This window comes from Lepisosteus oculatus, unplaced genomic scaffold (assembly GCF_040954835.1).
Source record: "Lepisosteus oculatus isolate fLepOcu1 unplaced genomic scaffold, fLepOcu1.hap2 HAP2_SCAFFOLD_181, whole genome shotgun sequence".
In the NCBI taxonomy this organism is placed as follows: domain Eukaryota; kingdom Metazoa; phylum Chordata; class Actinopteri; order Semionotiformes; family Lepisosteidae; genus Lepisosteus; species Lepisosteus oculatus.
Window position 1 is genome coordinate 97,843 of NW_027167723.1, and position 15,845 is coordinate 113,687.

The 15,845-nt window shown below is 42.2% G+C and overlaps 1 non-coding gene across 1 annotated transcript; it reads right to left on the reverse strand.

The window, feature by feature from the left end:
• Window positions 1–8,611: 8,611 nt before the first annotated feature.
• trnag-ucc (transfer RNA glycine (anticodon UCC)) lies at window positions 8,612–8,683 on the reverse strand. The gene has a single exon. It is a non-coding gene; the product is annotated as a tRNA-Gly (tRNA).
• Between the last annotated feature and the right edge of the window lie 7,162 nt (window positions 8,684–15,845).

Here is a 15,845-nt window from a genome sequence, read left to right on the forward strand (position 1 = left end):
GTTGAGGTTTTTGTCATAAAGGAGGTTCCACTAGCTCCTTAATATAAGGGTTCACGTACTTTTTCCATCAATGACCTTGATTGTTTAAACCATTTGGTCAATAAAGAAACAGCAATGTCAAATGTTGGGCGTGTGTTGTTTGTGAAATCAGACTCTCTTTATTAATTATTATGACTTAGATAAAGATAAGATCACATGTTAGGAGCCATTCATGCAGAAATCCACATCATTCCGAAGGGCTGTTTACAAAAGTTTTTCTCCCAACTGTATGTGAGAGAAAAGCAGAGATGCTCACTGAGTAAGGTGGGGTTGCAGCTTTGCAAATCACAAGGACATTTGTACGCTCAAAATGGGACAGGAGCACCCCAGATGGGACTCGGACTCTTAGGAAGCCAGTGCCTTATCCATTAGGCCACTGGGGCACACTGGGGAAAGCTAGGCAGCAGAAGGTTTACTGTGACCTGAGAAGGACCGGCATCCAATCACGGTGGTACACACACACACACGCTCTCACTCATCTGAGCTACACAGCTACCAAGATGATCTCAGGTGCGCCGAGTTGGTACGGAACATATTGAACTGATCGACGGCGAATTGTCTCTCAGACAGGCTTTTCACCTCTGAGCTCCCTGACTGACAGTAATCAGCTAGGTAGTGAAACAGTCAGCTGCTTCTAAGCCTTAAACAGCTGCATCGCGGCGCTTCCACAGAGAGATGATTTGAAAGCCAAACATCGCCCATTGGGAACACCTTACTATCACTAGTTTAAGAGACTCTTAAGGTCTTGCAGAGGTGCCTGTCTAATAGCATGCGCTTTGCAAGCTATAGGTGTTTAGGCTGAGGCAGAATGCCTGTTAACAAAATGTTTTTCTAAAGGGGCCTCGCACTCTTTTCCAAGCAATGGTCACCATCCCCACCGAGTGTCACAATGTAGTCATGTCCTAGGACATCACCTGTTAGTCTCCATTTGTCTGCCACCAACACTTTAGGTTACGGGGTCACAACCGCACCCCGGAGACCAGAGGAGCCGTTGGCGTTCTGGCGGCGCAGATTGGGCTGAAGGTGGGGCGCTTGAATCTCGCTGTTGGAGGCCGTCTGAAACTGACCCAAGCCTTTCCCTTGAATTAAATGTAAATAAGAAATGAACCCCAGATGCACATGGAATCAATCACGTGTTTCCTTTGAGCCGTTTCAGAGACTGCTCCAGAGTTTACCTTGCACAGATGCGCAAAGATTAATGATGGGGGTGCACGCTTCCAGGCGTCTTACAACTGTAGGGACTGATTAGAGACAATTCGTAGCTTGTGCTCATTTCCCTCTATTCCCCGTGTTGCAGTGGTAGGATGACGTAAATTCCTGCTTCGACACGTAACGGGATTATAATCAAGTGCAGGAGCTGAGGGCTTTAGTTTTGTTTCGTTTTCCATGGCGTTCGTAAGCGCGCAAATCAAAGGCAATTCCTGCGTCTAACACGAATGTAAATGCTTTTGAAAGTGCAGTGTGGTGCAGCTTGTAAAATCCTTGTCCACATTTTTGGTTTGTTGATGTTTTTTCTGTCTGCCAAAGTTGCATTTTGACATCCGGACTGGGGGACTTTACCATTTGAACGTGAAGCCAGCCTTAAACCCTCTGAGGCGTGTCTGTCTGCCGGCACGAATCTTGGAAAGGTATTTTTTTTAACGAAGACCAACTTTAAAAAGGTTTCCGCAGCCACCTCGCAGTCCGTGTTTGATTATAGGAGGAATGCGGCGGCATTGAGCTCGCATTTGTCGTGCTCGAGTGGTTAAGGTGATGGGCTCGAAATGCGTTGGGGCTTCCCCGCGCAGGTTCGAAACCTACCGACTCCGGCGTCTGCCGCACGTCGCCTTGTGCCTGCGCGGCAGAGGCGAAGTGCCGCTTCTCCTTTCCTGGTACTATAAAAACGCGAAATCGTTTGGACCCGCTGCCGTGGAAATCAATTCTTCAGATAACCACGCATTCTGCGTTCGCACCTCTGGTGCTCTACTTATGCCTTTGAAAACCTAATGAATAAAGCTGAAAGAACCGACACGATATGTAGGTGCTGGTAAAGCACGCAGTAAAGAACTGTTAACAGCAAGGGTTTCAGTGGGTTAACTGAGGAGAAGGCGTGATCGCTAATTGTTGACTTTTTATTTGGTGTTAGAAACACTCTTACTGTGCATGACGTGCAACAAATGTAGCCACAGAAATTGCATCACGCTTTCATGTATGCTATTGCAGACACCAACGTTGCCTAGATAGAAAACCGAAATAGCCGTGGGTTTGCTTGCTGGTCTGAAGGATCTCTCTTCGAATCTCTATCATTTGTCAATGAAAGTAAAAGGCGCTGCAATCTCATACGTTCAGAATCAAACCCGCAGCTGTTGTTCGACTTTATTTCTTGACTAATTACAACTGAGTGTCGCATGAGCAGTTACGTAAACTTGTCTGGTATATTTGAACACAAATGCCGTTCTTCAATTAAAACTAACAGTACATTGTCAGGGACATTCAGTTCTATACAAACAAGAGACAGACAAGAGAATATTTCTACCGTTCATGTGGACTACGTGTTGACTTACTGATCGGAATAATTGAAAGGTTCGGGCTCATAGCCGATGCAGTGCGTGCTAATTAGAACAGCAACGCTGAGCTCTCAGCACCGTACTGAGCCCAGGTGTTTTTCTAAAGCTGTCAGGTGCAGTTCATTTACATGAAGGAAATCTCTTACTGGGTACGATTACAATGCAGTAAGTAGCACAGACTACGTAGGGAGTTGCCCGATGCGTTTAAAAACGACCCGAGCCAGGTAGGCGTCGAACCTGCAATCTCCTGATCCGTAGTCAGACGCGTTATCCATTGCGCCACTGGCCCTGGTGTGACACTGCAGGACTGTAACCCAGTGAGATCAGCACTGCAACTAGTAAAATATTACCCCCGGTCCATTCTTTTCCAAAAGTGAGAAACACCTGTTTTCTACATCTTGTCTGTTTTAAAACCATATCTCTTTAAACCAAACCAAGAGTTTGTCTTTTGCACTGATATTCTGATTCATTTCGATTTCAAAGAAAAAAAAAACATTATCTTCCAAAGCATCATAAAATTGTCCATTCTTCCAGACTCTACTTCTCTCTTGTAGTAGTACAGCAGACCTTTCCAGGTGAGCAGATCACAGAGTCCGAAATATGCTTCCTCCATCAAGCAAAGTACCTGAACATGACTCTGTCTTCATAAAAGCGCCCCTGTAATAAAGAAATTAAATCCGAAATCAAGAGGGCAGTTGCCTACTGAAGTTCAAGAAGTCATCAATTTTAACCTAGCAACACATTAAAGGCTGCATCTATACAAGTACGATTCTAGAAATGCTCACCAGATTACGTTTTAAGAAGGAACTGCGCCTCAGGTTCCGCCGAGATCTTAACTTGGATGGCAGGATTCAGAGTCCAGAGTGTGGACTGATGGCGCACGGAGGGTCCACATAATGTGGATCCCTCAGTTTTCTTCCGCGTGTTTAAACCACCAGCGTGTGACTCCCCTGTCCCCGTGACCTCATTGCTCTGCTCTCTCCTCTGTGCAGCCGAGCCCGATTCACGGTAAAGTGAAAAAAAAGATGCCCTCAACGTGGGATTTACTCTGGATCGAGGATAGATGTCACCTTTTTATCGTTGAACAGGATGTATGTGATGTGGCGACTAGGTTCAATTTTGTATCCTCTTTAAAAGATTAAGGACTGGGGTGAGCGTGATTTACCACCCTTTCAGCTAAGAACCCGACATGAGCACCGTTTAAGCTGCATAGACTCGGTCGTTTAACTCTTCTCCATTAGCAGGGTTAAGGTTAAAGAAAAAAAACATTGCTGACTTCTTTTTTTTTGCCAGCCGCTAGCGCTGATTAGCAATGTTTGTATTTCATGTTTTGCAAATTCCATCAATTTTAAGAAAAACAAGTCGCGTTAAAGACAGGAAATGAATACTTGCATTTAATTAAGTCTAGCCGTAGGCGGTTATCCACTGGGATTCAGACCCAGGGCTTCCTGTTTACTAGACAGGCGCTTTAACCAACTAAGCCACAGCGCCCCAGGAGTGCTGTCCTTTTGCAGCCACTTGGACACACCACTCAGACACATCTGCATTCGGTGTGTGCTCCGCCTGCTCGCTGAGCAAGTTGCCACCTTTACATACAATAGCAACATCGACACCAAGAGAAAGGATGACAAATGGCTTTTATCTGGAACTTTTCATGTCCAAGGAGCTCAATGTGCTTTCTGTGTACAACAGGGCCACTGAACTCCACGCTGGCCACTGAACCACAGCAGTGGCTTGCTGGCTTGACATCTCCCAAGGAAAATGTTGAAATCACGTGTGGAACAGGAAATTGACCCTCGAGTACGAGGGAAAAAAAAGAAAAAGATCATTTGGAGCATCAAAGGTGCATCATTTGGACACTTTGTGGGCTTGAAATACAAAGAAAATCATGTTCTATGGTACAAGATAAATACAAAACTTAAGCTTTTATTATAATTAGATTTGTTTATAAAGCATAAGCAATCATTTATTACATTAATATATGTAAAAATAACATTTTAGCATCATACGTTTAGTATATTTAGTCCCTAATGCTGAAAGAAATGATCATAGAACATGACTTCTAACCTTACCTGCGGTGTTTTTGATCCCTATTGCTCAATGCACAGTGAAAGCATTGCATACATGTGTCTGACAATGAGAAATGGGCCCCTGAGACAGTCATTTGCCTGTTTCACAAATGATCGTATTTTACTAGAGATTCTGTTTGGGATTCAGATGTGCATTCGGACAGCAATCCTTTTCAAGAAATGATACGTTCTGGATGAGGTCAAAGGTGCTGGAACACTGTATTTAGGATGTGTTTGCAGTTATTCTGTGTTTCTAGCTTCAACCCAGTGATATATATATATATGCTCACTGATTTTTTGGTACATGCCCAGGGCAATAATCATTATGAGGATTTATTTCCATATGTGCTAGAGGTAGTGTTGTGAAATTCTTCAACACACTGGATCGCAGGTTTAAACCTGCACTCTTACTCCTTAAATACCAACAAATGCAGATATGTAGCAATCATATTGTAGCTGACACTCATTTGCCTGTTTCACAAATGATCATATTTTACTAGAGATTCTGTTTGGGATACGGATGTGCATTCTGACAACAATCTCTTTCAAAAAATGATATTACCTTATTGCAGCTTTGCCCCTCTTGCCTCTTTGGAAAATATCTCCATCTTGTGGTCGTTGTTGGTAATGTCTTCTTATGCCCTTTTTTTATTTCAATTCTTTATTAGTTGATTCTAGAATCTCTACAATAGAGCTGAAAATATCAGTTTTGTAGCAGACAATATGACATTAGTTATAGTCCAATTAAGACTTTATTACCCTGTTTGTAACATAACAAATTAAAATTGATTAAAACTAAGTTTGGAACACCAGGGAACATAAAAAATGATTTTTAGGAAAACCATGAGGTTCTCTGTGTCCGATGCCTGCAAGGGGAGAAAGCTAGAATCCTTTGCTTTTTCAAAATTTGAAAATAAACATCATATAACAACAGCTTTCATTCCTAGGAGTGAAAAATAACAATTTTTGAAGACATATTAGTTTCTAAAACACTACAATAAAGTTAAAAACATCCGTTTTATATTACTTTTAGTATTTTTAGTGAAATTAGTCATTTATTGCACTATTTTTAATATAATCTCTAATTAAAAGTGAATAGAATTAAGTTTGGAGCAACAAGGAACACAAAAAAAAAAGATTTTAAGGAAAAAAATGATGTCTTCTGTGCCAGGTGCCTGCAAGGGGAGAAAGCTAGAATCCTACCCAGGCTCCTGGAGCTCTGTCCTGGCTAAAGGAGGGTGAATCCATCCCCTTCAAAGCTCCATGAAAAAATGATCATTTAAAATTTGAAAAAAAACCCATCATATAACAACAGTTTTCATTCATAGGAGTGAAAAACAACCATTTTTGAAGACATATTAGTTTCTAAAACACTACAATAAAGTTGAAAACATCCGTTTTATATTACATTAATTTTTGTGAAATTAGTCATTTATTGCACTATTTTTAATAAAATCTCTAATTAAAAGTGATTAAAATTAAGTTTGGAACAACAAGGAACACAAAAAAAAAGATTTTAAGGAAAAAAATATTGTCTTCTGTGCCAGGTGCCTGCAAGGGGAGAAAGCTAGAATCCTACCCAGGCTCCTGGAGCTCTGTCCTAGCTAAAGGAGGGTGAATCCATCCCATTCAAAGCTCCATGAAAAAATGATATTTTTAAATTTGAAAAAAAAAAACATTATAGAACAACATCTCTTGGTCCACAGAGTGCAAAAATCCAACTTTGAAGAAAATCCATTGACTGATCCCCGAATCCTGAAGTTTCTTCGCATGATATCGGGCTTGCAACCACTTTCTGGAAAATGATGAAAAATGCCAAAAATGAAAAAAAAGTTATCAATTCTAGAGCCTAAGAGGAAACTAAGACAAATGTATATCTCCAAATAATTTTATGTGCTTCAGAAGAGCCCAGGAATGTTTTTTGCATACATGAAACCACGCCCGTTTGCACGTAAGCAGACATGGTTGCACACACGACTGCATGAAAGCACGCGTGCATGCAAAATCATCCTGTTGAGCATTTGAAAAGCCGCACCACGCCGCACTTGAAATAGCTCTTACATTAGTGGTAGACGCAGGAATCGCCTTTTTATTTACGCTCTTACCAACGCGATGGAAAGCAAAACAAAGCAAAGCAGAGCAAAACAAAACGAACAAACGAAAACCCTCACGTCCTGCACTTGCATATAACGCCGTTACGTGCCCAAGCGGTATTGTACGTCATCCTAGCACTGCACCCCGGGGCGTAAGGTATATGGGAACGAGCACACGCCACGAATCGTCTCGAATCACTCCCTACAGCTGTAAGGCGCCTTGAAGCGTGCACCCCCAACATTCTTCTTTGCGCATCTGTGAAAGGTAAACTCTTGAGCAAACTCTGAACCAGCTCTAAGGAAACTAATCTGATTAGACGTTACTTTGACTCATCTTTTTACTCTCAGTGCTGGATTGCTCAAACTCCAGCTAGGGTTAGGTTTAACATTCCCACGCTACTTAGACACTTTGTTTACGCTCAGTGCTGGATTTTGGGAACTTCAGGACGAGTGGGAATTTTCTCCTATCTGTCCATTCTGTTTTGTTTTGGAGACTCTTGGCTGCCTATGTTGTACAGTGCAGCGTGAAGGAAACATTTTCCAAAACTGTGTCAGCTCAAAAGTTGTAAGAAAACCTCTCCAGCTGCTTTAACTCTCTTCATTTTTGTCATTTAATGTGACAATCGATGTATAACTGGAGCCTCACATATGCAAATGGTGAGGCTCCAGTTCGACACCCAGTTCGACACCACTTTACAGTATATGACAAAAGCATGGAAGACTGTGCCGGACCAGCTGGTAAGTTCCGCTTATTTTGACCATATTAAACATTGGAAATCTTCCCACTTGCATTTGTGACACTTGATTTTGGCTCCACCTAAGACACTCTTAAATCTTCAAACACTTTTCTCTTCTCCCGCAACACTCTTGTCTGTCGGCACTGTGTGGCAGCGTTGCAGGACAACCCATCTCACCACGGAAAGGAACCTAACAGCTTTGGTAAGAGAGGAGAAAAGGACACGGCCCGTACGGGGCTCGAACCCGCGACCTTGGCGTTATTAGCACCACCCTCTAACCAACTGAGCTAACCGGCCTCGTGACAGTGCCCCTCTCTGTGCTGCAAAAAATCGAACTCAGGGAATTTCTTTTGTCCTCCTTTGAATAGAAAGCCGTGTAATTCAGTGTACGGGCTTTCTCATGCAGTTTCATGGTTTCACAGCATTATTCAGCTGATTTTAAATGTACCTAAAGGAGAAACATTATTGAAGACCATCAATTACCAAGAGCTTTTGTCAAAGGTTTTGGTGGTCATTTTTAATGACCACAGAGCACTATGACCTCGGTTTTACATCTCATCCAAAAGACAGCGCCCTTTTACAACACAGCTTCTCCGTCACTATATTGGGAGATTGGGACCCGCACAGACCTCAGGGTGAGCGCCTCCCTGCTGGCCCCATTAACACCACTTCCAGCTGGAAGCTTTGTTTTTCCCTGTAGCTCACCCTCATCCAGGTACTGACCTGGCTCACACCTGCTTAGCTTCAGTGGGTTTTCAGTTGCGAGTTGCAAAAGTTGGGATGCAAGTGATGGAGCCGTTCGCTGCAAAAGCCACTGCATTGGCCAGGAATCGAAACCAAGCCTCCTGCGTGGCAGGCGAGAGTTCTAACAATGAACCACCAATGCTCAATGCCTGTACCTTCAAAAAAGACGCTTTTTTGGTGCTGTGTGCAAAAAGCGTCGACATCTACTTCCAGCTGCAAAATGCCATCCGCGGACGCTGTGAATTTATTTATTTAGACACCGCTCAGAATCCCCTGTAAGATTCTCCTTCAATTCCGTTTTGCAGTGCTTTAGCTCTTTCAAAAGGCTTTGCTTTGCTAGTCACAATCCAAGGCTTGTGACAGCATTTGAAAACACTTGCCACTGCGTTGGCCGGGAATCGAACCCAGGTCAACTGCTTGGAAGGTAGCTATGCTCACCACTATACCACCAACACATGCCCGGGGAGCCCTCCAGGACACCACCAGAGAATGCTCACGATTTCAGAAGCTGTCTCCGGGACGTGCTGGTTCCACACATCCTGAATAAATCATGTTATTGTTAGTTGCTGTAGCTAGACGTTCAAATGAGTTTCATGGCCAGATGAACTGTTTCCTCAAGTGGTATAGTATTGCAGTAAGACAGCACGATGCCTGCAAGACTATGTCACGCTAAACGCCACAGATTGTGTTTGTCCGATCGTGTCAGTCGTCCTGCAGCCACGGGAAGTGGGACACAAACATGCTGCAATGCTTTCAAGACATTAGGATTTGTTTGTGCAACATCCGAGAAGAGTACTTGTGGCTTGAATGTGACTGAGCAAGGTGTTTAAAGACAGAGACTGAAAACTGTTAAAGGATGAGTCAAAGTAACGTCTAATCGGATTAGTTTCCTTAGAGCTGGTTCAGAGTTTGCTCAAGAGTTTACCTTTCACAGATGCGCAAAGAAGAATGTTGGGGGTGCACGCTTCAAGGCGCCTTACAGCTGTAGGGAGTGATTTCAGACGATTCGTGGCGTGTGCTCATTCCCATATACCGTACGCCCCGGGGTGCAGTGCTAGGATGACGTACAATACCGCTTGGGCACGTAACGGCGTTATATGCAAGTGCGGGACGTGAGGGTTTTGCGTTTGTTCGTTTTGTTTTGCTCTGCTTTGCTTTGTTTTGCTTTCCATCGCGTTGGTAAGAGCGTAAATAAAAAGGCGATTCCTGTGTCGACCACTAATGTAAGAGCTATTTCAAGTGCGCCGTGGTGCGGCTTTTCAAATGCTTAACAGGATGACTTCGCATGCACGTGTGCTTTCATGCAGTCGTGTGTGCAACCATGTCTGCTTATGTGCAAACGGGCGTGGTTTCATGTATGCAAAAAACTTTCCTGGGCTCTTCTGAAGCACATAAAATTATTTGGAGATATACATTTGTCTTGTTTTCCTCTTAGGCTCTAGAATTGATAACTTTTTTTTAGGATTCTAGCTTTCTCCCCTTGCAGGCATCGGGCACAGAGGACCTCATGGTTTTCCTAAAAATCTTTTTTTTTGTGTTCCTTGTTGTTCCAAACTTTATTTTAATCACTTTTAATTAGATATTTTATTAAAAATAGTGCAAAAAATGACTAATTTTACTAAAAATAATGTAATATAAAACTGATGTTTTTAACTTTATTGTAGTGTTTTAGAAACTACTATGTCTTCAAAAATGGTTATTTTTCACTCCTAGGAATGAAAGCTGTTGTTATATGATGTTTATTTTCAAATTTTGAAAAAATCTAAGGATTCTAGCTTTCTCCCCTTGCAGGCATTGGACACAGAGAACTTCATGGTTTTCCTAAAAATCATTTGTTATGTTCCCTGGTGTTCCAAACTTAGTTTTAATCAATTTTAATTTGTTATTATGTTAAAAACAGGGTAATAAGTTTCTAATTGGACTATAAATAATGTCATATTGTCTGCTATAAAACTGATGTTTTCATCTCCATTGTAGAGATTCTAGAATCAACTAATAGAGAATTAAAATAAAAAAGGGCATAAGAAGAGATTACCAACAACGACCACAAGATGGAGATGTTGTCTAGACATGTGGAGGGGTGAACCACTTGGAACTGAATGTTACAAAGACAAAGGAACTGGTGGTAGATTTCAGGAGGAAAAAGGTCAAACCTACTCCTGTCTACATCCATGGGAGTGGCGTGGAGATGGTGGACTCGTACAAGTACCTGGGAGTGCACATCGACGATAGACTGGAATGGTCTAAGAACATCGAGGCCATCTATAAGAACGGACAGAGCCGACTTTACTTCTTGAGGAGGCTCAGGTCCTTCAATGTGTGTAGTAAGATGCTACACATGTTTTATCAGTCGGTGGTAGCGAGTGCCATTTTCTACGCAGTGGTGTGCTGGGGCTCTGGGATTAGAGCAGTAGATTCCAAAAGGCTGAACAAGCTCATCAGGAGAGCGAGCTCTGTCATTGGGTCTGACCTGGACCCCTTGGAGGTAGTGGCTGAGAGGAGAATGATGTCCAAACTGGAGGCCATCATGGACAACTTCTCCCATCCCCTCTATGACAGGCTTGCAGGAATGAAGAGCACGTTCAGCAATAGACTGATTCACCCACGGTGCGACAGGGAGCGCTACAGGAGGTCATTCTTGCCGTCTGCCATAAGACTGTACAACGCATCCACCTTGCGTCTTGGCAGAGGCAACAGCGACAGTGACCTGTTTCTGGACTAAACGCATATACACATATACTGCTACATCTGTTCTCTTTCTTTTTCTTTTTCTTTTTCCCGCTTACAACCACTTTTGTGCAATATATGCCAGGGACCTGTGCAATACATTTATATTTATATTTATATCTATGGTTACATCTATATTTATATTCATACGTGTGATACGATTTTCTGTGTACTGTTCTGTTCTAGTTTCCTCTTGTGTGTCCGGACTGTGAGTAACTCTTGTATTGTATTGTATGTATTGTACTATTAGTATATAATTCGTTACACTGTGGCTGTGTTGTGTGTGTTAAGCTGCTGTTGCACTGCAATTTCCCTCACGGGATCAATAAAGTATCTATCTATCTATCTACATTACCAATAACGACCACAAGATGGAGATATTGTCCAAAGAGGCAAGAAGGGCAAAGCCGCGATAAGGAGATTGCTGTCAGAATGCACATCCGGATCCCAAACAGAATCTCTAGTAAAATATGATCATTTGTGAAACAGGCAAATGAGTGTCAGCTACAATATGATTGCTACATATCTGCATTTGTTGGTTTTTAAGGAGTAAGAGTGCAGGCGGTTTAAACCTGCGATCCAGTGTGTTGAAGTATTTCACAACACTACCCCTAGCACATCAGGAAATAAATCCTCATAATGATTATTGCCCTGGGCATGTACCAAAAAATCAGTGAGCATATACATATATCGCTGTGTTGAAGCTAGAGACACAGAATAAGTGCAAACACATCCTAAATACAGTGTTCCTGCACCTTGACCTCATCCAGAATGTATCGTTTTTTGAAAGCGATTGCTGTCAGAATGCACAACTGAATCCCAAACAGAATCTCTAGTCAAATATGATCATTTGTGAAACAGGCAAATGAGTCTCTCAGGTGCCCATTGCTCATTTTCAGACACATTTATGCAATACTTTCACCATGCGTTGAGCAATAGGGATTAAAGATACCAGAGGTAAGGTTTAAAAGTGATTCTGAGGTGCAACACATCAGCGAAACAGCTAGGCATCTGAAATGCGGGGTTTGAGAGCCCTTCAGGGAACACCGTACCCTAAAGGTACCAGAAGTCCACTAGTATAAGCATTAAGTCACTGTCAGCCCTGTTGCAATGTGATTGCTACATATCTTCATTTCTTTGGTTTTTAAGGAGTAAGAGTGCAGGGGGTCTAAATCTGCGATCCAGTGTGTTGAAGTATTTCACAACACTACCTGTAGCCCGTCTGGAAATAAATCCTCATTCTGATTATTGACCTGGGCATGTACCAATAAATCACTGAGTATATATATATATCACTGTGTTGAAGCTAGAGACCTGTATGTAATAATATGATGCTAAAATGTTATTTTCACATGTAAGAAAACCGGCTCAGGGACGCCAAATATGTAATGTTGCCATAGCAAAATTAAATGTAGTGGCTCTCTGAAGGCACCAGTTCTGTAGGGTTTGGGCATTTACTGAGACAATTATTAATTGTAGCAGTAAATCACAAAGTTGATTCTTTTGATGGCTTTAGAATCCAACCATGTGACATAACTCAAACAACGCGCACACACAGGTACTAATACACGAGGATACATTTATTAATACATAAAATATGCATGTAAACCTAACAGATCTTATCGAGAGGGTTATCAGAATACAAAAGATATATATTCAGTCAGTTACGAAGTGTTACACATATCAAGAGGACATACGTTCAGTATATCATTCATTAAGACCGTTTCGTTAATTAACTTGGTTATAACTTCTACATTAGATACTCAAACAAGTACATAACTCTTAGGAATTAAATTGATATCAACTGGTTGGGATAACAATTGAATTCTCGAGCTGTAATGCATTGAAGTTGAATACTCATCCAATCTTTGGGGATTCAGATCTTCCTGCGGGCACAAAGAAACAGTTGCAGGCTGTTGCTGTCCAATCCGCGCTCTCTGGCTCCGTGCCAGGCTGTGCTGTGCGGCTTGCGACGCTGCGCTGCTGATGCTCACTGTGGGCTTTAACTAGCAAAGTTTGTGCACAGGAGAAAAGATGACTGTGGGTCCCAGCAAGTCAGGAAGAGGACCGGTTCGTTTCTGATGAAGAGCTAGTTCTGAATAGTGATTCAGCTGTCCACAGTTCCGACCTGTTCACGAGGCCTGCTGCTGGTGCTAACCTCGGGTGGATCCTCTGGTTATTCTCTGGCAACCTCCGCTCTAGACTCTTAGAACAAAGGAAAGTTCTGGCACTCAGACACACTGGCCGTTCCGTGGTTGTCCGGGCTGAGTCTCAGGATGGTCAGGAGGCGCGCTGCGAGAATGTCCTGCCCTTGGGAGCCTTCTGCTCCTGGGCCGCCCTGCCCTGGAATTCTCCTTTGAATTCCCTTTAGAATTGTCCACAGAATCCTCTGAATCCTCCCTTCTGAATCTTACTGAATCTCACAGGCTCTCTGTGTTGCCTGTTTTTACCTGGAGGAACTTCAGCTCATTGATTGGCTGAAAGTTCCATGGGCATCAGAGTCCCACGTGGGTTACTCGGCCCTACCAGTCCCTGATTGATTGATCAAGGTGAGATATGAGTCACTTAGTCCTGACACTTAGTAATGCAGTCCAGATGTCCAACTGGCACTCCCTAGACAGATAGGCGCCAATGGATGACCATTGATCATGATAGCCAGGCTTAGCTAAGTGCATCCCCCTTTGGGAGCTGTCCTAGGACCTTAAATCACCCTGCATGAATAGTCTCTCTATGGCTGCACCACAGAGATGAACAGAGAAATGGGGCCTCATTTGGGAAGGCTCAGAACACTTAATTCTGCCTTATTAATAAGCCTCGCCGCTACACACATATATTAATATAATAAATGATTGCTTATGCTTTATAAACAAATCTAATTAAAATAAAAGCTTAAGTTTTGTATTTATCTTGTACCATAGAACATGATTTTCTTTGTATTTCAATCCCACAAAGTGTCCAAATGACGCACTACATGATATAAGGAAGATTATCACATGCATATCGGTATTATCTTTCTTACGAAAATGCATTCCTTTCATTACCTTTTACTTTTTAAAATGAACTCAAATTGTGTATAATGTAATAATTTAAGTAGAATAGATTCTAATAATATAATGATCCAGTGTGTTGCACTACTTCACTGCTTCACTGCTCTATGCCGTCTGGAAATAAATCCTCAGACTGCTTACTGCCCTGGGCATGTACCAATGAATTACAGGAGCACATCTATTTCTCACTGCGTTGAAGCAGGAGACACACAGTCTCTGCAAACACATCCTAAATACAGTGTTCCAGCACCTTTGACCTCATCCAGAACGTATCATTTCTTGAAAGGGATTGCTGTCCGAATGCACATCTGAATCCCAAACAGAATCTCTAGTAAAATACGATCATTTGTGAAACAGGCAAATGACTGTCTCAGGGGCCCATTCCTCATTGTCAGACATATGTATGCAATGCTTTCACCGTGCATTGAGCAATAGGGATTAAAAACACAGCAGGTAAGGTTAGATGTCATGTTCTATGATCATTTCTTTCAGCATTAGGGACTAAATATACTAAACGTATGATACTAAAATGTTATTTTCACATATATTAATGTAATAAATGATTGCTTATGCTTTATAAATAAATCTAATTAAAATAAAAGCTTAAGTTTTGTATTTATCTTGTCCCATAGAACATGATTTTCTTTGTATTTCAAGCCCACAAAGTGTCCTTTGATCTCTATTCTGTGGTAATCCACGATGACCCCGTTCTTCAGGTGATTCATCATGTCCTCCCTCGCCTGTTGAGAGGCCACCTGATCTCTTCTGCCGTGGCGTGCTTCATACACGCCCTCTTGAAGTGAGCAGGAAGCTGATCAAAAGTATTCAGGCACATCTTGCACACCAGGGGAATAAGACTGATTTCTTAAATTATCCTTAAAATTCTCTCTCATAGTTTGAGCATAATGATTTTATTGCATTTATATAAGAATTGCTCATTGCTCCTAAATAAATAATGGTTTCATAAAAAAATGAACACTTACTTGGTCTCAGTCACAGACTTTCCAATAGAAGCCATTGTGGAGTTCAGCAACTGCAGGTCCTAGAAGTGGGGAAGGAATTTTAAAAGAGAAATTGAATTACAATACAGAAGGAATGGCTGAGGGTTCACTGAAATGTATAAATATACAAATTCCAAAGACTGAGTCCATATAGAAACAACTACTTTTCATTTTCAGTATAAGAAAAAAAAACTATCTTCCAAAGCATCATAAAATTGTCCCTTCTTCCAGACCCTACTTCTCTCTTGTAGTAGTACAGCAGACCTTTCCAGGTGAGCAGATCACAGAGTCCGAAATGAGCTTCCTCCATCAAGCAAAGTACCTGAACATGACTCTGTCTTCATAAAAGCGCCCCTGTAATAAAGAAATTAAATCCAAAATCAAGAGGGCAGTTGCCTACTGAAATACAAGAAGTCATCAATTTTAACCTAGCAACACATTAAAGGCTGCATCTATACAAGTGCGATTCTAGAAATGCTCACCAGATTACGTTTTAAGAAGGAACTGCGCCTCAGGTTCCGCCGAGATCTTAACTCGGATGGCAGGATTCAGAGTCCGGAGTGTGGACTGATGGCGAACGGAGGGTCCACATACTGTGGATCCCTCAGTGATCTTCCGCGTATTCAAACCGCCAGCGTGTGACTCCCCTGTCCCTGTGACCTCATTGCTCTGCTCTCTCCTCTGTGCAGCCGAGCCCGACTCACGGTAAAGTGAAAAAAAAGATGCCCTCAACGTGAGATTTACTCTGGAGCGAGGATAGATGTTACCTTTTTATCATTTAACAGGATGTATGTGATGTGGCGACTAGGTTCAATTTTGTATCCTCTTTAAAAGATTAAGGA